Source organism: Mesoplodon bidens, assembly GCF_964165515.1.
Source record: "Mesoplodon bidens genome assembly, chromosome: 20".
Lineage (NCBI taxonomy): Eukaryota > Metazoa > Chordata > Mammalia > Artiodactyla > Ziphiidae > Mesoplodon > Mesoplodon bidens.
In genome coordinates, this window is record NC_138181.1 from 36,879,662 (window position 1) to 36,902,867 (window position 23,206).

Below are 23,206 nucleotides of genomic sequence, written 5' to 3' on the forward strand. Positions count from 1 at the left end.
TTTAAGGCTGATAACTTGGAAGACATGCCTATTTTAATTAAACCCACAAACTTCAATATCTTTTATCTACTGAAGATTAATACTAGATCACGTGAACTTGAAAAAACAGGTAGAGCTGTCCCTGGGAGGGAAAGGTTCCCAACCAATGCGCACCTAAAAGCTAAGTCACGGTTCAAAGATCTCATTCTCACAACTATTTTTTCCTTCCCATCTAGGTTTGGAAAGGAAGGCACAGCATGAGATTGTACCTTGCTCTCGACCAGGCCCCACAGCAGAGGTCCGGGAGGGCTGATTTTGGTAAGAACCCTCACCCTTTGCCGGCTTTGCCAGTTTCCCCGGGATCCCATCTGCAGGCTCTGGAGCAAGCGGGGGTGTCCCAGCGGGTCTCATCCAGGTCCCCAGAAACTGTAGAGGAGAAAAATAATGTTCCCTCTACCCTTTCTGGTGAGGGCCTGTCTGAGACCCCCCCTTTTTTTCTAGGGCTTCTCCTAACTGGATACGTTTACCTAGGTTAAAATTTCTCTACTGTGGCCACTGTAATTCGAGATGATCTTTGCTGAGGTTAACATACCTGTTCAACCTTAAAACAAATTTTATTCACCTGAAGCCCCATCCTGGATCCGGTTCAGCTTAAGTCAGATCCAGTCCAACCCTGGACCTAGTCCGGTTTCTACGTTGGACACAGTCTGGTTTCTAAATCAGACCCAGTCCCACTCTAGCAGGTTTCTGGACCCAGTCTGGAAAAAGAAATGCTCCAAGCCTGAAAGTGAAAGTTCATGATGCTAAAGCTCAGATCTAGGATCTGAGAGGGCCCTGCCCATGACCGTGGAAGGTGGCAAGGAAACGGTGGCCTCAGGGGCTCAGAGTACCTGCGAGTGGTTGCTCTTTGCCCCTGGGGGGTATCGGGAGAATGTTTGGTTTCCTCTTCTGGCACCAGAACTGTTAGAAGATAAACTGGGGCGTAATAAAAATTTTAAGAGTTTATTTGAGCAAAAAGCTATTCGAATCAGGCATTGCCAGACTGGAAGTGATTAGGAACGCTCCATCCACAGGAGCTGGAGAGGAGACGTTTATAGAGAAAAGGTGGAAGCTAAGTAAGAAAATGATTGGCTATAGTGTAAAACCTCGTTGGCTGTTTGTGACTGCGTGTCCTTGGTGTTGGCTATAGTGTAAAGGCTCGCTGGCTGTTTGTGACTGCGTGTCCTTGGTGTTGGCTATAGTGTAAAGGCTCGCTGGCTGTTTGTGACTGCGTGTCCTTGGTGTTGGCTATAGTGTAAAGCCTCGTTGGCTGTTTGTGACTGCGTGTCATTGGTGTTGGCTATAGTGTAAAGCCTCGTTGGCTGTTTGTGACTGTGTGTCCTTGGTGTCTTGATTTCTGAACCTTGAGGCATTTGCAGGCTTAGCGTTGGGTTTGCTCACATGGTTGCCGTGACATTAAAGCCACCTGCATCTGATGGCCTCCTTGCTTAATTAATTTATCAGTGCCAAGAAACTGACTTAGGACCGTGAGTGTGAATATACCTTCTAAGAAAAACAAGCAAATGATGGTTTAGAAGCCATGTTAGCATATTAGAACGTAATGAAAATTTCCTTTCTAACATTTCACTTAGTAACATTTTCTCCTGCATAGGCACACTAGATACATTTCATATCTGTGGTATTTATACTTTGATACTTATCCTTCATCTTTTATAAATGCTATTTAAGACAGAGCCTCGTATTTCTGGAGAAAGTGCAGAGATACTTTTAAAATGTGTGTGTGTATGTATGTGAAAATCACCAGTTGGATATAACTGGTGCATTTTACACTGTGATTGGAATGGTGTCGCAATTTTGGCTGCTGAATATAAAGTAGTCATTTTCTATTTAGTCGGAAAAAAAAAAGCTTAATGGTTGCTACACACATAAAGAGTCCTAAGGTTAGACTTAAAGTTTATTTATTTTTTACAGTCCACCCTTTGCTTTTTTTTAATTCTTTTATTTTAGCATATGAAATGAATGCAGAAAACTCTAGCATTATACATCTGGGGGGCTACCATAACCTTTCAAACAGCAGCATCAAAGGGATCTAGGGAAATATATGCTATGAACATTTAATAACACCACTACCGTGACTTGGTGAACATTTCCATGCTTTTCTACTGTGAAAATATAGCATTGGGACCACGGATGAAAAGTTCAAAAACACAAAAGTTGAAGAATACGTGGCATTTGAAATGTCTGCTTTAACTGTTCTGGGCAATGTTTGGTTCTGCTTTGCCTAGCTGGGGATTATTTAAGTCTTGGCATGATATTTCATAACGAGGACAGAGTAAACAGTGATTATTTAATCTTTGGGATGGCCATATAATTTAAAATGCTTTTTAAATTCTCAAGTTCCATTAACAGCATATTAATGTGCTAGACAGTTTTCTTAGACATTGTTACAAACTCATGATCCGTGTTTCAGAAATGACCTGGATGAATTCCTTTGTACTAGATGTATTTCAACAGACTTTTCTCTTTGCTTCTCCGACAAAGGACTTTGGAAGAATGAGCTGCCCCCATTCCCATTTTCTTTTAAATGCCGTGATCAGGAAAATGACCATTTTTCCCCTCGTTTGCCTCTGTGGTTGAGAATAGGATTTATAGGGTAAAAACAGCACCCGGGTTGCCCCAAATTCCTCCCCCAAAGAGCCATACCTGCCAAAGAGCTTTGACTTTGCAAACTCATCACACTGTCAGAAAAATGCCCAATATTAACTGTTCTCCAGCTTTCCATTGGTTAGGCAAATACGTGGAATACTGCTCAGGGCCATTTGCTGTTCAAAAGGCTTCAGATCTTCCCTCCAGCCCCACAGATTCTAAGCCTTTGCCACCGTGGTGGCTGCATGCTTTGCTTTTTTTGAAAGCAGGAATAGCTCTTTGGCTCACTTTTCTCTTCTCAACTTTAGCTAAACTTCAGACTTCTGCTTTTTTCCCTCTTTTGCTATAAAGCTAGTGATCACACACTGAGTAAATAATCTATAGACCATGATTTGCTGTCCTGTCAGGCTTGTTATCCAGACTCTAAACCCCCGATGTCGGAAACCTGCATGCTAAGTATTCCCAGGTAGATTTCTTAACTGCCTCCCCCCTGGTAAGCCTCTTCCCTGCTTACGTACTTAGAGAACTCCCTTGTAGCACACTGACCATATTTGGAGGGACTAATTGGTGGTTCTGGTGTCTTTGTTAGGAAAAAGTGACACTTTTTGAAGTTAATAGAAATCTCTTCCGCTACAGCCTTTTATCAGATGTAACAAAACATTGTTTGAACAAATATGGTCTCAGCAGTAGTGACAGTTCATTTCTGCCTTTGCTAGCCATCAACCTCTTAGGAAAGAAAATGGTAGGAGAAGTTCCTTAAAGGCGTAAAATTAGTTTTTGAATAATGGCAGTTTCTGATAGAAAATTGCTTTTCAAATCAATAACTCAATTAAATTAGGTTCCCATTTGATTGCGTTAGCATCTTTATGATATATATTTAAGTAATATACTTCTCCATTGTCCTTAAGCAACCTTTAATATATACTTCAGTGCTGTATAAACATTTTTCATTATATTATTGACTCTGGGAGGAAAGCAGCATATTTATCAAATACTACAATTAAGAAAGTAACTCTGTGATAATTCAGTGTGACATCAATAAAGCTAAAACAGGTTCCCTTTAGCTTTTACAAATAGAATTTTCTTGAGAGTATGAGAGAGAGAGAGAGAGAGAGAGAGACAGAGACAGAGAGAGAGAGAGAGAGAGAGATGAAGGAAGAGATGATAATCCTTGGAAATAGAAAGTTTGTCTCGGGGCAGTAGAGCTTGATTTGCTTACCAGTCACTGAGGATTCAGCAAAATTAGTTTCTCAATATCTGAATTCTAGCACAAAACATACTTTAAAAATTTTGTTTATTGCCCACTTGTAAATGCTAAAACATATGTATTCTTTTCCAGTGGGGGGGGAAATAAAAACAAGATAACTATAATTCATTACCTACAGGGCAACATCTAGGGGTGGCTGGAGGTGGGCTGATTTCCTCCTGCCCCACAGTATCTGTCAACTACCCACAAGTCACGCACATAAACATAAAGCCTAATTAAAATATATTGGTAACTTTAAGATTTTTCTAGAGAAATTCTGAAGGTAACCACTCCCAGTGCCCTCTTATCAAGTATTTTGAGAATGTGGGAGAGAAAAATCTAGCTTGTTTATACAAATCTATCTACTATGCTATTATACTTTTTAGGAGTTTTGTTTTCTTTCTCTTTTTTAAGTTTAGATAATTTTTAAAAGCAAGAGTAGAACATACTAAGTGGTCTAGTTGTTTTTAAAATTTTTTTATTTTATTATGACAAGAACACTTCACATGAGATCTGCCCTCTTACATTTTTTAAGTGTGTATTACACTGTTGTTGATTCGAGGCATAATGTGGTACAGCAGATCCCTGGAACTTAGTTTTCTTGCTTAACTGAAACTTTATGCCAACTGACTGGTAATTTCCATTTTCTTCCTTCCCCTCTCCCCTGCCCCCAGCACCTGGCAACCACCATCCCACTCTGATTCTATGAATTTGCTGATTTTTGATAGCTTATAAAAGTGGAATCATGCAGTATTTGTCTTTCTGTGACTTGCTTATTTCACTCAGCATCATGTCCCCAAGGTTTACCCATCCTGTTGCATATTGCAGAAGTTCCTTTTTTTTTTTTTTAAAGACTGAATAGTGTTCTATTGTTTGTCATACCACATTTTCTTTATTCATTCATGTGTTGATGGACATTTAGGTTGTTTCCAAATCTTGATTACTGTGAATAGTGCTGCAATAAACATGGAAGTGTAAATATCTATCTGAGATCCCAATTTCAATTCTTTTGGATAAATACCTTGAAGTAGGATTGCTGTTAGTTCTATTTTAAATTTTTTGAGAAGCTTCCATACTGTTTTCAGTAGCAGCTGTACCTTTTTGCATTCCTGCCAACAGTGTGCAAGGGTTCCAGTTTCTCCATACCCTCACCAACGCTTGTCTTGTTTTTTGATAATAGCCATTCTGACAGGTATGAGGTGATATCTTGTGATTTGGGTTTGCATTTCCCTGACGATTTGTGAAGCTGAGCATGTTTTCATATACCTGTTGGCCATTTGTGTGTCTTCTTCAGAAAAATGTCAATTCAACTCCTTAGCCCATTTTTAAATTGGGTTATTGGTGGTGTTTTTGGCTTTTGAGTTGTAGTTTCTTATATATTTTGGATATTAACCTCTTATAAGATATGGTTTTCAGATATTTTCTTCCATTTCATAGAATGATCTCATTGTTAGTGAACTACCAAATGCAGTTCATCAGGGGTTTTTTTGCATAATCAAAAGTGATATGTGAATATATCATACATAAGTGTGTAGGAGAATATCGGAATGTGAAATTCATGTGCCAGTACTAGGGACGCAAGCCCAGTAAAATTTGGATATCAGTTCAGTAAAAAAATGCAAGTAAGTATAACTAACTTGACAGTTTTGAATAGCAAGCTATTTTTAGCACCTTTTCTACTGTACATGATCATATTTTTAAAAAAATTCAGCACTAAAAATTACAGAGTTAAAATGGAACTTTATCAAGTTCAGAAAAATCATGAATTAAGGTACAAAATAAATGTTTATTCATTATCTGAATCATTTATTAATTGAACCATTCAATCAACAAAACTGTATTGCATTTCTTTTTACACCAAGGACTGTATACAGAAGTGATGTAGAGAGGGATTCATACTTCCCCTGCCTCCAGTGACCTGAGGGAATTAAAACACTTCTTAATTCAAAAAATAATAGTTGTCTTAATCCAGGTAAAAGTGAAAATCAAAACAAACAAAAGCAAAAAAAAAAACCCACAAAATTTATTGAGGTATTAACACCAATAGATAAAAAATGTGTTGTGGTTTATTTTGAAAAGCTAGCTGGGCTTTTGTAGGTTGTCCATCCTGTTTTATGGGGTTAAACTGAGGCAGTACTTTCACAAAGTATATTATTTAGTCTGCGGGGGGGAAATCCCTTTTTCTTACTTTGCATAAAAAGACATTAAAACAAGGGTTTTAAAAAGTAGAGTGTCAGTTGGCTAGAGATCAATGACTCAACTTGACATTCATTTCTAATAGTTAAAACCTTTTTTTTCTTCCAATTTATCACTTTCTTCATAATCTCAAATTGATTTCTCCTACTTTTCATCTGTCTTCTGCCTATTCAATACGGTAGTGATGATTTGTTCTGAAACGTAAGGGTCAGAAAATATCATGAGGCACCCCAGGAAAATGTTCTGTTCCTGTGAGATTTTCCTCACAGAATTAAATTTTGAAAATATTGTCTTTATTTAAATTCTATATTGCTGTTGAGACTAAAGCCCCAAACAGAGATTGTTAAATTTGCAATGACCTAGAAATATAAATATGAAATTGAGAACTTAGATCTTGATGGATTAAAACAGAGGCTGGCAAGTTTCCTCTAGAAAGAGCCAGTTAGTAGATACTTTAGGCTTTGCAGGCCATATGGTCTGTGTCCCAAGTACTTAACTCCGCTGTAGTGGTGAGAAATCTGCCACCAACCACACATAAACGAACAGGCCTGTGTGTGTTCTAATAACACTCTGCTTATACAAACAAGTGGTGAACTGGCTTTGGTTTGTGGGACGTAGTTTGCCAAACCCTGGATTAAAATATACATGGGAATAGTTGGCACTTAGATTAACTGTAAATGTCAATGTGCTTTGCTGATAAGTCATTGCTTCCAAGGCTGAGGTCCCTTACTGGTTAGGGAGGCACAAGCTTCTAGTTACTGAATCCACTGAAAGAAATAGATTTCACCTCCACCTTCTTTCTCCTAATCAGATAGGGTTCTTGCGGTACACACAGCTCCAAATGTCATTCTGCCAAGGCATCAGGTTTTCTCTAGAGCGGTGCCTACTCCAATTCCTTTTCTTGTTGTGGCAGGTATGGAGAAGACTGATATTTATATCACACACTTGGGTAAATGGATTAAGTTGCTCTCAGAGTATGGAAAGCAGCCGAGCGCTCTAGACATCCAGGTCCTTCCCAGCATCCCCAGGATGGACACACTGGTGACAGGATTTGCCCTAGATGGAGTAATTGGGGAATTTTTGAAGGAGAAGAGGGAAAATGCAGCTGGCAATTTTGAGTATGTTCTTTAAACTCTAAGAATCCTTACTGGATTCTCACTTCCTCCCCAGTTCTTTGCAGGCTTGAGTTCCATTAAATTTCTCAGGAAAATAAAGGTTACAGAAGTATCCTGGAGTTTCTGTAGTCTTCTAGGATAACGGTATGTAACGATTGATCAAGGTTATTGTTCTAGCTCTGCTTCCAACTGTTTATGCGACTTTAGGGCATTCATTCAAAACCATGGAATGTATATGCAAAACAGAAACAGACTCAGAGACATAGAAAACAAACTACCAAGGGGGGGGAAGGAGGGGCAAATTTGGGGCATGGGATTAGCAGATAGAAACTACTATATATAAAATAGATAAGCAACAGGATATACTGTATAGCACAGGGAACTATGGCCATTATCTTGTAATAACCTATAATGGGGTATAATCTACAAAAATACTGAATCCACTATGCTGTGCACCTGAAACTAACATAATATTGTAAATCAACAATACTCCAAGTAAAAACAAACAAACAGAAGCCATGGGACATCCATTTCCATTTTTGTAAAGAAACTAGGAAAAACAAGATGTTCTCTAGGGTCTTATTCAGGACTTGGCATTTATGTATGATACCCGTCTTTTACAATTTGAGATATCTCCTTTTCTGGGCGTCTTTCCTGTCCTCTGAGCCCTTATCTCTCATGAACTGTTACTTGTTTATAAAATCATAGTGTCCATGCTCTCAGTCTCTTATCGAGGACAGTGGGCTCACTAAGATATGTGAAAACAATGTACAATAGCATCCCAGCCCATCCATCCTCAGAAACTGTCTTAAAGATGGTAAATGACACATGCTGCTGAAATAAACAACCCAGCGTTTCAGTGGCTTGTCAAGTAAGGGTGTGTTTCTCACAAACATTCTGGTCTGTTGATTTAGGTCACAGTGGAGTGTGTCAGAGGTGCTCTGTGCAAGCATTAGGGGACCAGGCACCTTTAGCTAGTGTTTTTTTTTTTTTAACAACTTTATTGGAGTATAATTACTTTACAATGTTGTGTTAGTTTCTGCTGTATAAGAAAGTGAATCAGCTATACGTGTACATATGTCTCCATATCCCCTCCCTCTTGCGTCTCCCTCCCTCCCTCCCTCCCTATCCCACCCCTCTAGGTGGTCACAAAGCACCGAGCTGATCTCCCTGTGCTATGTAGCTAGTGGTTCTTAAAGCCTTAAGTTTTCCATGGATAAAGGAATAGGGAGCAAAGCTGGGAGATCTGGACATGGCATACACCACTTCTGCCCACGTGCCTTTGGCAGAGACTCAGTCATGTGGCTCTATGTGCCTGTCAGTGAGGCTTGGAAATATAATCTAGCTGCTTGCCTAAAGGAAAAGGAAATGAGGTTTGGGGAATAAATAGCATTCTCTCAGCCCTAGTCAGCCAAACAGGTTTTCTGCAGAGTGAATATGTGTATGCACTTCTTACTTGACACGTGCCATGTGTAAGGTCTCCTTGTCATAATCAAGGAGAAAGAAGCACAAGAATAAGCCTTGGAATCAAATGGCAGAAGCTGGAATCCTGAAACTCTGAGAGATGGCCGAGGCACCCACAGTGGGCCTGGGGCTGAGCTCAGGTCTCAAGAGGACAACTGAGTTTGAGGAGAAGAACTCTCAAGGGCAGCAGCCTCGTAAAGGACACATTGCAGATAAAATCCTGTTTAGTTGTAGAGATTTTACAGACATATATTCACGTAAACTGCCAGAATGCTAAGTGTTAGAAAACCATTCTTCTATAATAGATCAAATGAAAAATGGTTTAAAAAAGAACCTAGGGATTCCCAGGAGGCACAGGGGTTGAGAGTCCGCCTGCTGATGCAGGGGACACGGGTTCGTGCCCCGGTCCGGGAAGATCCCAGATGCCGCGGAGCAGCTGGGCCCGTGAGCCATGGCTGCTGAGCCTGTGCGTCCGGAGCCTGTGCTCCGCAACGGGAGAGGCCACAACAGTGAGAGGCCCGCGTACCGCAAAAAAAAAAAAAAAAAAAAAAAAAGAACCGAATGATGAATTGGTATGAATTTGATTAATAGGTCCGTGTTCTACGTGAGCACACATACACATGCCCAGGCAGACCCTGTACGTGCCTTCTCTCTGGTGCTTTCCAACTCAACTCTCGAATGAAAAAATGTTTATGTCTTTCCCTCTAGACTCTAGTATTTATAATATATGATATCCTAGCCCCTTTGAATATAGTGGCTCTCAGGAATATTTTTGAGAATTATGGATGTGAGCAATGAAATGTCCTTTGTGCTTTTAAGGTTACAACTGGTGGGCTACTCCAAATAGTCCTGTTTGCTTATATAAAACAAATGCAAAGATTAGGACTAAATCTATACAATCAAATGATACAGATAGGTTAGTAATCCAAATTATGTAATTTTCAAAGAATGATGGACCGTTTCTTCAGAAGTATTTTCTTTTTGTAGTAGAGCTGATGGTCAGAACTTATTAAATTTCCCAATCTAAAGCACAAGATACAAACTCATCGGTTATATCTGTAGACATTTATTTAAACCATTTTCTAGTGACTAGATACTTTCACGGAGCTGCATAGAGCTTAATAATAAGCTAAGTATTATGTAGCTTTTCATAAACTATGATCTAGGACTTCCCTAGTGGTCCAGTGGTTGGGACTCCTTGCTTCCACTGAAGGGGGCACAGGTTCAATCCCTGGTCGGGGAACTAAAATCCCACCTGCTGTACAGTGCAGCCAGAAAACAAACAAACAAATTAAAAAGCCAAACAAAATTGTTTCGACTATTCTAGATCCTTTGTATTTCCATATAAATTAAAAAAACAATAACTATGACCTGTGTCATAATGCTTTGATACCTAAGGTTATCAGAAAATAGTACTAATGTTCTTGCCCAAAGTAACATTCATAAACTCTCTCAAATTGCTTTTAACATAGCCTATTCTTTGATACATTAAAATAATGCTTACTGGAGGGTTTGTTTTTTTTTTTGGATGAAATTTAGACATCACAGTTGTTTTTAAAACAGAGTAAGCTCACTTATTTAAAACTCACCACAGACTATAATTTGCCAGAAAAACTGGGCAGCTGGATTGGTAATATAGGTACATCAAAAAGACCTGAATCATCTAGGTGGCAAAACTTCTGAGAAACCTATTTTCTCTGCATCTGTTTTACACCATTATTTTTTGCCCCTGCGCCATTTTTCCAGTGCTACTTGTGTTCTCCCCAATGCTGCTTTCCTCTTCCTTTCACTGGTCTATTTTTTTTTTTCTTGTAGCACCTATCACCTTTTTTTAAAAATTAATTTATTTATTTTTGGTTGTGTTTGGTCTTCGTTGCTGTGTGCGGGCTTTCTCTAGTTGCGGTGAGTGGGGCTACTCTTCGTTGCAGTGCGTGGGCTTCTCACTGCGGTGTCTTCTCTTGTGGAGCACGGGCTCTAGGCACGTGGGCTTCAGTAGTTGTGGCACGTGGGCTCAGTTGCTCCATGGCATGTGGGATCTTCCCAGACCAGGGCTCGAACCCGTGTCCCCTGCATCGGCAGGCGGAGTCTCAACCACTGCGCCACCAGGGAAGCCCCCAGTCTCTGTTTCTAAATTGAAATGTGAATCTAACTGCAAGTATTCCTTGTGTAACCCTTTAATGGATTAGTCTTTGCTCAAAACAACCAATAGCAGCGAAGATCACCCAGTGTGGCTTTCATTCAGAAGGTTAGCAGCTCTGATGATACAGGTTGCACTCATCACAATTAGAACCTGCTTGACAGTGTCTAGGGACCTTGAACTCAGCAATCCATGGTTCTTGTGCATAGCGGAGTATTCTTATTGAACCAACTCTTCTACCTTTCTCAGTGTTTCATTGCTAATGCACCGAATTCCAAATTAATTTGAAAAAACAAATCCTAGATTTCCTTTGAAGTCCTCTCAAATTCTTTTGGAAACAAGGTCAGTGTAAATAAACGCACAAACTTACTTTTGAAAATGCTTTCATTTCCCATTTATTTTATTTGGGCTTTTTGCTAAGAAAATATTTTTCCTTCAGTACGGTGTGTCAAGATTGCTTTATTTTAAGAACGTGTAGCACCATCCAGGGCTCATGTTTCCCTCACCCACCATTCATTTTTGTGCAAATACAAATTAAATAGTCTACTTAAAATAAACACCAAGAGTGGCTTTGTAGGGGATGCTTCCTCTCTGAAGTCTACCAGAGGTCTGTCCACAGACAGGGAGGAGCCTGAGGCTGTGCTTTCCTCAGATCCTTTAGTGCCATTTGTCTACCCTTTTCCTTTCAAAGTCTGTCTCCTATAGGTCATTAACCAGCAGCTAAGCAGTATCTTGCCTTCATGGTACCGAGCCCACTGCTGCCATACCTGCAGCAATAGTTTTCAATTTGACCGTGAAATCTGAAATCAATATAGTTGGTTAAACCAGCTCTTATTATTTTTTTAAAACAGCATAGTATAGTACAGAATAGAATGTAATAGAATGCACTGGCATGGAACAGAGTAGAAAAACATCAGCAGAGAGCCGTGTAGCAAGACTAAATATTACTTCATTAAACAGCCATCTCAGTTGTTTAATATCTATAATAATACATGTGTTAAGAACAAGCCATTGCTTGAGTTTAGGAATTCTTAACCAAAAATCCATGAGATAGGTTTTAGAGTTTTTCATAAACCTCTTGAAACTGTATGTATGGTTGTGCATAAGTGTGTATTGTACATATGTATAAATATATGTATATACACATATATAATTTATTTGTTATATATAATTTATTTGTTTTTAGAAGTAGTGTCATAGCTTCCATCAGGCTTGCAAACTGGGCTTGTAACTCATACATTTAGGAACCTTATCTCTAGGAAGAGGTATTCTCATTAGAAAAGTCCATGAGTCGGTGATGTCTGAAGTCCATTAGCATCCAGTGGGTTTTGGCATTTCTTTCATATCAGGGAAAGACATATTTTGTTGGTTTATTTGTGAGAATTGTTAATCTTCAAAAAATAGATGAATTTGATTAGGCTATATGTAAAAAATCTCCTCTTGTAAAGGTAATGGCTTCCCTGTCCTTTAAAATTCATTCAATAAAAGCATCTGTTTGATATCGCTTATGTCCAGGCCATCTCTCTAATCCTCAGAGATGTACAGATGTATAACAGATGTTGATTCCTACAGTCCTGGTGCTGGGCAGAGTTCTAGTTGATTTCATGTGGTTGTTTTATTTAGTCCTTACACACACCTTGGGGAGGAGGTATTATTATCCTGGTACAAGGAAACAGAGACTTAGAGAATTTCAGGGATAGGCACAAATTCACCAACTTTATAAAAGACAACACTAGAATCGGACTGTATGTCTTCTGGTTCTAAGCCTACTTCCAGGATGCATTTAGAATGGATAGATCACTAACGAGGGGAAGACTTTCATGGTGCTGTCATCTTGCTTTCCACCTTCACGTTGTAATTAGGACCATTGATTAGGTGTGCCGCTCTACTTCATAATCCATCTTCAGTTGATCACTTCATATATTGTCCAAGTTGTACACATCTGAATGTTTAAAAAGGCATTCTACTAGGAATCACTACCGTCCCAAGTAAACCAGGACATATCGTTACCCAAAATGACATTAAAGCATCGTGTTGGTTCTCTCTAGAATATCTTAGAGGTACAAGAAAAGCAAATTTGTATTTGTATATTCTGGTTTATCATATAAGCAATATGTGAACTGATTTGTATAATTCTCCTAAAATTTTCTACTAGTCAGATATTTCCTTGTTTTCCTATAGATTTCTTCAAGTTCAGGAATTATGAAAGAATAGAGCTGGATATAAATGTCTGATTTGTTGGTGATATATGACCATCCTATGCAGGAATTACCCCAACTTTCATTACAGATGTTTTTAAAAATGATTGAACAAGAATAATTAGGAGTTATGTGTAATTTTTTCATTGATTATAAAGATAATAATCATTATGCTAGGGGAAACAATTCTCTTCTTGGAGTACAAAGATGTAGGCTTGAATCTTGGCTACACGGTTCAAAAAGTTTGAAACTTTGGACAAACTAATTTATGTCAATACCTGAATTTTCTCATTTGAAAAAGGATTATACTAGATATGCTGTAAATATGAAATAAGATGATATGTAAGTTCTTTGGAAAGTGTAAAGTACTTTAAATATGTATGTATGTATGTATATATGTGTACACATTTACATGTCAAATTTTTCATACGTTTACATTGCCACATAAAGTTTATTTGCTTTACAATAGAATTTTAACCAACAGATTTTATAATTAAAAATATATGTATATATACAAAAATTTCTATATCTTTTAAATAATTCTTAAAAAACCCTATCAAGGATATTATATTCTAACTCCCTGCCTTGAGCTGTTTTCTAAAAATGTCCTGAAGATGGCATAGTAAGTACACTTTGGCGCAAACATTATTGAAGAAGAGGTTTTAAGAAAAATGTACATGCGGTTAAAACACTCAATTTAAACCAAGCCTTTTCTAAGTTTGTGGAAAAGAAAATTTCTGAGCCTTTTAACCGAGGCCCATTGTTTTAATGTTACGACAATCGTGTTTGATTGCGCCTTAAGGAGTAACAGGTTAGCTCGTCAGAAAACTCATAGAATCTGCTGTTATTGATGGGAGTCAGGTTAGTTCACATCATACAGTTTTATCAGTAAATTTACCCTTGGAATTGTAAAACATCTGATGCACTCATCTGGGTATCTTCTGCATAATGTAGTACAATCTGCACCTAAATGCCAGTTTTTATTAGACACATTATGAGGATAAGGGCTGGCAGAGAGAAGACATTAGTTGGAAAATATCTGTTTCATTAAAATATAAAATATAGTGGGGCCCTATTCTTAGCAAAAAATATTGACAGGTTGCATTATTTCTGTGGGGTTGTAATACTTGTAAGTTTTAAAAATGTGTGCGTACATGATGCCAGCTTTATCTTCTACAACTTGGAAGTAGACTCAATATGGGCGCCTGGTGAAACACAGAACTGTGACAGTAGGTCTGCTGTACTTATTGTCAGAGCTCATTTGTTCTTAGCCATCTCTGAGACTTAACTGTTTTTACATGTCACACATTAAATACAGTGTGTATAGTGTAGGGTATCCACCTATTAAGGACTTAAAATCTAAATATGACCAATAGTATATATATACGCATTTACATATGAATATCGGGCATAATAAGTGTTTTATATATATTTGTTGCGAGTATAAATCCATAGGCACTCTCTTACAGCAAATACACAAGTAAATTCATTTACAAGTAAATTCATTTCTGAGTGGTTGGAGAGAAGAATTGGTGTTTTATGGGTGTTGGTAAATTATCTTTCACGGAAAGGGAACTTCTTGGCTTAAACTTTTGAGAACTGAACTTGAGTCCCCACAAAACTGTCGTTTGATAAGATTAGGATTTAGTGATTTCTTATGCTATTTGGACAGCACTGAGATGCTAGAGTGATGTTAGCAGTTCTGACACCTTGAAGCTAGTTATGAACTTACTTTGCTCTGCATCAATATCCAAGACCCCTGGAGTTTTTAGAAATCAAAAGTGCTACATTTTTGCCATTTGTAAGTCATAGACAAGTCAGTACAATCCTCTTGGTAATGAAAGTGGCCTTATACTTTTAGAGAATTATAGATCATGATGCTTACAATGAAGCGGTCGTAAATTATCAAAGGAACAATAGATAGTTTAAAAATGTCTAAATGCTTATTAGCTTTATTGTCAATAATGTCTCAGTTTGACTCAGATAGGTCAATTTGACAGTATGCTTTTAAAGATGCCAAGCTACATATTTGTGAATATACTATAGTGCTACTGTAACAATGTTCCCAAAATTGTACATTTATGCATTTATTTCAGTGACCTTTTCTAGTGCATTTTCCATTGGTTGTCTCCATTTTAAAGAAATGAGCAAAACTGATGAGCAAAGGATACAAGCTAACAAAGAAAAAGCATATGAAAGAAAGTAAAAAGAATCTTACTTTGTAACTTATTTTTAATTTAATCTGACAGAATCAAAGAATTAGTCCATTGTTTGGAGAGTCTCAAAAGATTGTTAGATCTTATTATTTGATTGAAAGGAAACATGGCTTTTAGTTATAATGTTCATATTTCTTTGAATTCAGCCCTTTTTTTTTTTCATTGTACAGTGGCATTTCATACAGTTGTCAGTCTTGTAAAACCTTCTGCACTGATACTGTAGCACAGCCTATGAATGTAGAATGAACAAATGGGTACCTTTTGTTTCAAAGGAGCCCCAAACATGTCATAATGTCTCCAATAAGTTTTGAGATCCACGGTATAGAAGCCAGCAACTTGGAGGATTGTTACATGTTAACCCAGGGAGCAGAACTGTATCATCTATATTATGATGAGAGAATCAGCAAATATCTGTGCATGAACAATGTTGATTGAATTATTACTCAGAACTTATAACAACTGGTGGAAGCAGCTGAAAGCACACTGACTTACTGTGCTGATATTTCATTGTAATTATTTAGTTGTTCATGTTTTCTTGAATAGATTTTAAATTTTGTTTTTTTCTGTATTACACAGAAGATAGTGATAAATGAGATGAAGTCGGTTGTCATTACCTCTTGTTAAAATCATGTATATTTCTTAACCACATGCTTTTATAAAACAGTCTTTTCTAAGTGGTCACACAAGAAGATGTATCACAATGTTTTTGTCATTTGAAAAAGGAACATAGCAACTGAGGAACAGTGTTAGGGAATTTACTATCTTATCTTATTTAATTTGTTTTAAAACAAACATAATTGCATTTTTAAACTTTTTCTTTTTTTTGCATTGGTTCCTTTATTCTATATTACAGAGAGTCGACCTTTAGTCATCTTTCTCCATAAAAACAGCAATCTGTAAACTGGATATATTTTATAATGTCTAAGGCTACTATCAATTAGAGAGTATGCCATCTTCTGTTCCAAAAGATTTTAAAATAGTAGCCATTATAATGATTTAGATGTGGCGTTACATGAAAAGGAGAAGGCGCCGTGAATGATCGCCAAAGGATTCTTAACACTTTTAAGACTGTGTGATTTTTCTGAATGAAGTTTGGGTGTTCCGAAAGCAATACCATTCGTTATGGTAAGTTAAATTATTCATATAAGCCATCTCCTTATCTTGTCTAAATAATCAACGCTAGCATGTGTAAAGCTTTAGCAACATCAATGTTATGCCCCTTGGCAGAGATAAAAGGGATGAGTTGAAGGAAAAAGGACTCTAATTGCATTTGTGGAAACGTCAGTATGAAGCTCAGTGCATGGCTCCTGGTTTCAGTTTCAGTGATGTCTTCTTTAATTTGTGAAAACTCTAGAATGCCACACCTTCCTTTAGGAGCACTTACTTCTCAGAGAATATTTAGGGACTCCAATGATCAACTCATACCAGGCAGTTTCTCCTACAGTTGGATCACTGCCACCGCCATAAAATGACTTTGGTCCTTTGGGTGTTGGTGGCCAAGAATGGTGCAGGGCCCTAGTGATGATGGCTTTGCTCCCTCTAACTTCTGTGAGTCACTCCAACTCACTCTGGAGACAATTACCAATCAGGCCTTTCTCAAACACTGCTGGTATCATGACACATATTGGCGAAGGTTAATTTCTTTTGGCCCATGGTGAAAAATATATAACCCCATCTTTTTCCTTTTTGTTTTAAGTAAGAAAATTAAGAGCTAAACTCATACACAGTTGAGCAATCACTGCCCAGATGTTGTTTTAAGTGCTGTGTAGCCCGGCATCTCTTCCTTCTGTTTCATTAAAGTCATTAAGTCCATTAAATTCATCAAGCAGACTCTGCTCGGTTTTATTCCTTGATGCCTAATTTTGTAAGCTACTTCATGTCCTCATGGGAATAGGTGAAGTATAATTTTTTTAATTCCTTTTTAACACCTTTATTGGAGTATAATTGCTTTACAATGGTGTGTTAGTTTCTGCTTTATAACAAAGTGAATCAGCTATATGTATACATATGTCCCCATATCTCCTCTCTTTTGCATCTCCCTCCCACCCTCCCTATCCCACCCCTCTAGGTGGTCACAAAGCACCGAGCTGATCTCCTTGTGCTATGCAGCTGCTTCCCACTAGCTATCTATTTTACATTTGGTAGTGTATATATGTCCATGCCACCCTCTCACTTCATCCCAGCTTACCCTTCCCCCGCCCTGTCTCCTCAAGTTCATTCTCTACGTCTGCGCCTTTATTGCTGTCCTGCCCCTAGGTTCATCAGAACCTGCTTTTTTTTTTTTTAGATTCATATATATGTGTTAGCATATGGTATTTGTTTTTCTCTTTCAGACTTACTTCATTCTGTATGACACTCTAGGTCCATCCACCTCACTACAAACAACTCAATTTCATTTCTTTTTATGGTTGAGTAATATTCTATTGTATATATGGGCCACATCTTCTTTATCCATTCATCTGTCGATGGACACTTAGGTTGCTTCCATATCCTGGCTATTGTAAATAGAGCTGCAATGAACATCGTAGTACATGACAATTTTTGAATTATGGTTTTCTCAGGGCATATGCCCAGTAGTGGGATTGCTGGGTCATATGATAGCTCTATTTTTAGTTCCATACTGTTCTCCATAGAGGCTGTACCAATATACATTCCCACCAGCAGTGCAAGAGCGTTCCCTTTTCTCCACACCCTCTCTAGCATTTATTGTTTGTAGAGATTTTGATAATGGCCATTCTGACCGGTGTGAAGTGATACCTCATTGTAGTTTTGATTTGCATTTCTCTAACGATTAATGATGTTGAGCATCCTTTCATGTGTTTGTTGGCAATCTGTATATCTTCCTTGGAGAAATGTCTCTTTAGGTCTTCTTCCCACTTTTGGATTGTTTGTTTGTTTTTTTGATATGGAGCTGCATGAGCTGCTTGTATATTTTGGAGATTAATCCTTTGTCAGTTGCTTCATTTGCAAATATTTTCTCCCATTCTGAGAGTTGTCTTTTCGTCTTATTTATGGTTTTCTTTGCTGTGCAAAAGCTTTGAAGTTTCATTAGGTCCCATTTGTTTATTTTTGTTTTTATTTCCATTTCTCTAGGAGGTGGGTCTAAAAGGATCTTGCTGTGATGTATGTCATAGGGTGTCTGCCTATGTTTTCCTTTAAGAGTTTTATAGTGTCTGGCCTTACATTTAGGTCCTTAATCCATTTTGAGTTTATTTTTGTGTATGGTGTTAGGGAGTGTTTAATTTCATTCTTTTACATGTAGCTGTCCCGTTTTCCCAGCACCACTTATTGAAGAGGCTGTCCTTTCTCCATTGTGTATTCTTGCCTCCTTTATCAAAGATAAGGTGACCGTGGGCTTCCCTGGTGGCGCAGTGGTTGAGAGTCCGCCTGCGGATGCAGGGAACATGGGTTTGTGCCCCAGTCTGGGAAGATCCCACATGCTGCGGAGCGGCTGGGCCCGTGAGCCATGGCCGCTGAGCCTGTGCGTCCAGAGCCTGTGCTCCGCAACTGGAGAGGCCACAACAGTGAGAGGCCCGTGTACCGCAAAAAAAAAAAAAAAAAAGATAAGGTGACCATATATGCGTGGGCTTATCTCTGGGCTTTCTATCCTGTTCCATTGATCTATATTTCTGTTTTTGTGCCAGTACCATACTGTCTTGATTACTGTTGCTTTGTAGTATGGTCTGAAGTCAGGGAGCCTGATTCCTCCAGCTCTGTTTTTCTTTCTCAAGATTGCTTTGGCTATTCGGGGTCCTTTGTGTTTCCATACAAATTGTGAAAATTTTTGTTCTAGTTCTGTGAAAAATGCCATTGGTAGTTTGATAGGGATTGCACTGAATCTGTAGATTGCTTTGGGTAGTAGAGTCATTTTCACAATGTTGTTTCTTCCAAACCAAGAACGTGGTATATCTTTCCACCTGTTTGTGTCATCTTAAGTTTCTTTCATCAGTGTCTTATACTTTTCTGCATACAGGTATTTTGTCTCCTTAGGTAGGTTTATTCCTAGGTATTTTATTCTTTTGTTGCAATGGTAAATGGGAGTGTTTCCTTAATTTCCCTTTCAGATTGTTCATCATTAGTTTATAGGAATGCAAGAGATTTCTGTGCATTAATTTTGTATCCTGCTACATTACCACATTCATTGATTAGCTCTAGTAGTTTTCTGGTAGAATCTTTAGTATTCTCTATTTATAGCATCATGTCATCTGTAAAAAGTGACAGTTTTACTTCTTCTTTTCTGATTTGGATTCCTTTTTTTCTCTGACTGCTGTGTCTAAAACTTCCAAAACTATGTTGAATAATAGTGGTGAGAGTGGGCAACCTTGTCTTGTTCCTGATTTTAGTGGATATGGTTTCAGTTTTTCACCATTGAGGACGATGTTGGCTGTGGGTTTGTCATATACGGCCTTTATTATGTTGAGGTAAGTTCCCTCTATGCTTACTTTCTGGAGAGTTTTTATCATAAATGGGTGTTGAATTTTGTCAAAAGCTTTTTCTGCATCTATTGAGTTGATCATATGGTTTTTATCTTTCAATTTGTTAATATGGTGTATCACATTGATTTATTTGCATATATTGAAGAATCCTTGCATTCCTGGGAATAAACCCCACTTGATCATGGTGTATGATCCTTTAAATGTGTTGTTGGATTCTGTTTGCTAGTATTTTGTTGAGGATTTTTGCATCTATGTTCATCAGTTATATTGACCTGTAGTTTTCTTTCTTTGCGACATCTGTCTGGTTTTGGTATCAGGGTGATGATGACCTTGTACAATGAGTTTGGGAGTTCCTCCCTCTGTTATATTTTGGAAGAGTTTGAGAAGGATAGGTGTTAGCTCTTCTCTTAATGTTTGATAGAATATGCCTGTGAAGCCATCTGGTTCTGGGCTTTTGTTTGTTGGAAGAATTTTAATCACAGTTTCAATTTCAGTGCTTGTGATTGGTCTGTTTATATTTTCTATTTCTTCCTGGTTCAGTCTCAGAAGGTTGTGCTTTTTTAAGTATTTGTCCATTTCTTTCAGGTTGTCCATGTTATTGGCATATAGTTGCTTGCAGTAATCACTCATGATCCTTTGTATTTCTGCAGTGTCAGTTGTTACTTCTCCTTTTTCATTTCTAATTCTTTTTTTTTTTTTTTTTTTTGCGGTACATGGACCTCTCACTGCTGTGGCCTCTCCCGTTGCAGAGCACAGGCTCCGGACGCGCAGGCTCAGCAGCCATGGCTCATGGGCCCAGCCGCTCCGTGACATGTGGGATCCTCCCGGACCGGGGCACGAACCCGCGTCCCCTGCATTGGCAGGCGGACTCTCAACCACTGCGCCACCAGGGAAGCCCTCTGCTTTTTCATTTCTAATTCTATTGATTTGAGTCTTCTCCCTTTTTTTCTTGATGAGTCTGGCTAATGGTTTATCAATTTTGTTTATCTTCTCAAAGAACCAGCTTTTAGTTTTATTGATCTTCGAAATCGTTTCCTTCATTTGTTTTTCATTTATTTCTGATCTGACCTTTATGATTTCTTTCCTTCTGCTAACTTTGGGTTTTTTTTTTTTCTTCTTTCTCTAATTGCTTTAGGTGTAAGGTTAGGTTGTTTATGTGAGATGTTTCTTGTTACTTGAAGTAGGATTGTACTGCTGTAAACTTCCCTCTTAGAACTGCTTTTGCTGTATCTTATAGGTTTTTGGTCCTCCTGTTTTCATTGTCATTTGTTTCTAGGTATTTTTTGGTTTCCTCTTCGATTTCTTCAGTGATCTCTTGGTTATTTATTAGCGTATTGTTTGGCCTCCGTGTGTTTGTACTTTTTACAGTTTTTTTTTTTCCTGTAAGTGATATCTAGTCTCAGAGCATTGTGATTGGAAAAGATACTTGATATGATTTCATTTCTTAAATTTACCAAGGCTTGGTTTGTGCCACAAGGTATATTCTATCCTGGAGAATATTCCATGAGCACTTGAGAAGAAAGTTTATTCTGTTGTTTTGTGATGGAATGTCCTATAAATATCAATTAAGTCCATCTTGTTTAATATGTCATTTAAAGCTTGTGTTTCCTTATTTATTTTCATTTTGGATGATCTGTCCATTGGTGAATGTGGGGTGTTAAAGTCCCCTACTATGATTGTGTTACTGTCAATTTCCCCTTTTATGGCTGTTAGCATTTGCTTATGTATTGAGGTGCTCCTATGTTGGGTGCATAAATATTTACAATTGTTTTATCTACTTCTTGGATTGATCCCTTGATCATCATGTAGTGTCATTGTTTGTCTCTTGTAATAGTCTTTATTTTAAAGTCTGTTTTGTTTGATATGAGAATTGCTACTCCAGCTTTCTTTTGATTTCCATTTGCATGGAATATCTTTTTCCATCTGCTCACTTTCCATCTGTACGTGTCCCTAGGTCTGAAGTGGGTCTCTTGTAGACAGCATGTATACAGGTCTTGTTTGTGTATCCATTCAGCCAGTCTATGTCTTTTGGTTGGAGCATTTAATCCATTTACATTTAAGGTAATTATCGATGTGTATGTTCCTATTACCATTTTCTTAATTGTTTTGGGTTTGTTATGGCAGGTCTTTTCCTTCTGTTGTGTTTCCTGCCTAGAGAAGTTCCTTTAGCATTTGTTGTAAAGCTGGTTTGGTGGTGCTGAAGTCTCTTAAATTTGATTGTCTGTAAAGGTTTTAATTTCTCTGTCAAATCTGAATGAGATCCTTGCTGGGTAGAGTAATCTTGGTTGTAGGTTTTTCCTTTTCATTACTTTAAATATGTCCTGCCACTCCCTTCTGGCTTGCAGAATTTCTCCTGAAAGATCAGCTGTTAACCTTATGGGGATTCCCTTGTATGTTATTTGTTGCTTTTCCCTTGCTGCTTTTAATATTTTTTCTTTGTATTTAATTTTTGATAGTTTGATTAATTTCTGTCTTGGCATGTTTCTCCTTAGATCCTGTATGGACTCTCTGCACTTCCTGGACTTGATCGACTATTTCCTTTCCCATGTGTTAGGGAAAATTTCAACTATAATCTCTTCAAATATTTTCTCAGTTTCTTTCTTTTTGTCTTCTTCTTCTGGGACCCTTGTAATGTGAATGTTGGTGCGTTTAATATTGTTTCAGAGGTCTCTGAGACTGTCCTCAGTTCTTTTCATTCTTTATTTATTTATTCTGCTCTCTGGTAGTTATTTCCACTATTTTATCTTCCAGGTCACTTATCCTTTCTTCTGCCTCAGTTATTCTGCTATTGATTCCTTCTAGAGTATTTTTAATTTCATTTAATATGTTGTTCATCATTGTTTGTTTGATCTTTAGGTCTTTTAGGTCCTTGTTAAACGTTTCTTGTATTTTCTCCATTCTATTTCCAAGATTTTGGATCATCTTTACTATTATTACTCTGAATTCTTTTTCAGGTAGATTGCCTATTTCCTCTTCATTTGTTAGGTCTGGTGGGTTTTTACCTTGTTCCTTCATCTGCTGTATATTTTTCTGTCTTCTCATTTTGCTTAACTTACTGTGTTTGGGGTCTCCTTTTCACAGGCTGCAGGTTCCTAGTTCCCGTTGTTTTGCAGGTCTGCCCCCAGTGGGTAAGGTTGGTTCAGTGGGCTGTGTAGGCTTCCTGGTGGAGGGTACTGGTGCCTGTGTTCTGGTGTAAGAGGCTGGATCTTGTCTTTCTGGTGGGCAGGACCATGTCCGGTGGTGTGCTTTTGGGTGTCTGTGAACCTAGTATGATTTTAGGCAGCCTCTGTGCTAATGGGTTGTGTTGTGTTTCTGTCTTGCTAGTTGTTTGGCATGGGGCATTCAGTACTGGAGCTTGCTGGTCGTTGAGTGGAGCTGGGTCTTAGTGTTGAGACAGAGATCTCTGGGGGAGCAATTGTCTATTGATATTACATGGGGCCAGGAGGTCTCTGTTGGCCCCATGTCCTGAACTCAGCTCTCCCACCTCAGAAGCTCAGGCCTCACACCTGGCAGGAGTACCAAGACCATGTAGGCCATACGGTTCAGAAGAAAAGGGAGGAAAAGAAAGAAATA

General features: G+C 38.2%; 1 long non-coding RNA gene across 1 annotated transcript in view; it reads left to right on the forward strand.

Annotated features, from left to right (window-relative positions):
• Positions 1 to 222: 222 nt before the first annotated feature.
• LOC308608224 overlaps positions 223 to 23,206 on the forward strand; it is a 511,187-nt gene continuing 488,203 nt past the window's right edge. Inside the window, exon 1 of the long non-coding RNA XR_014014110.1 lies at positions 223 to 297. This is a non-coding gene — a long non-coding RNA (uncharacterized lncRNA). The remainder of the gene's footprint in view (positions 298 to 23,206) is intronic.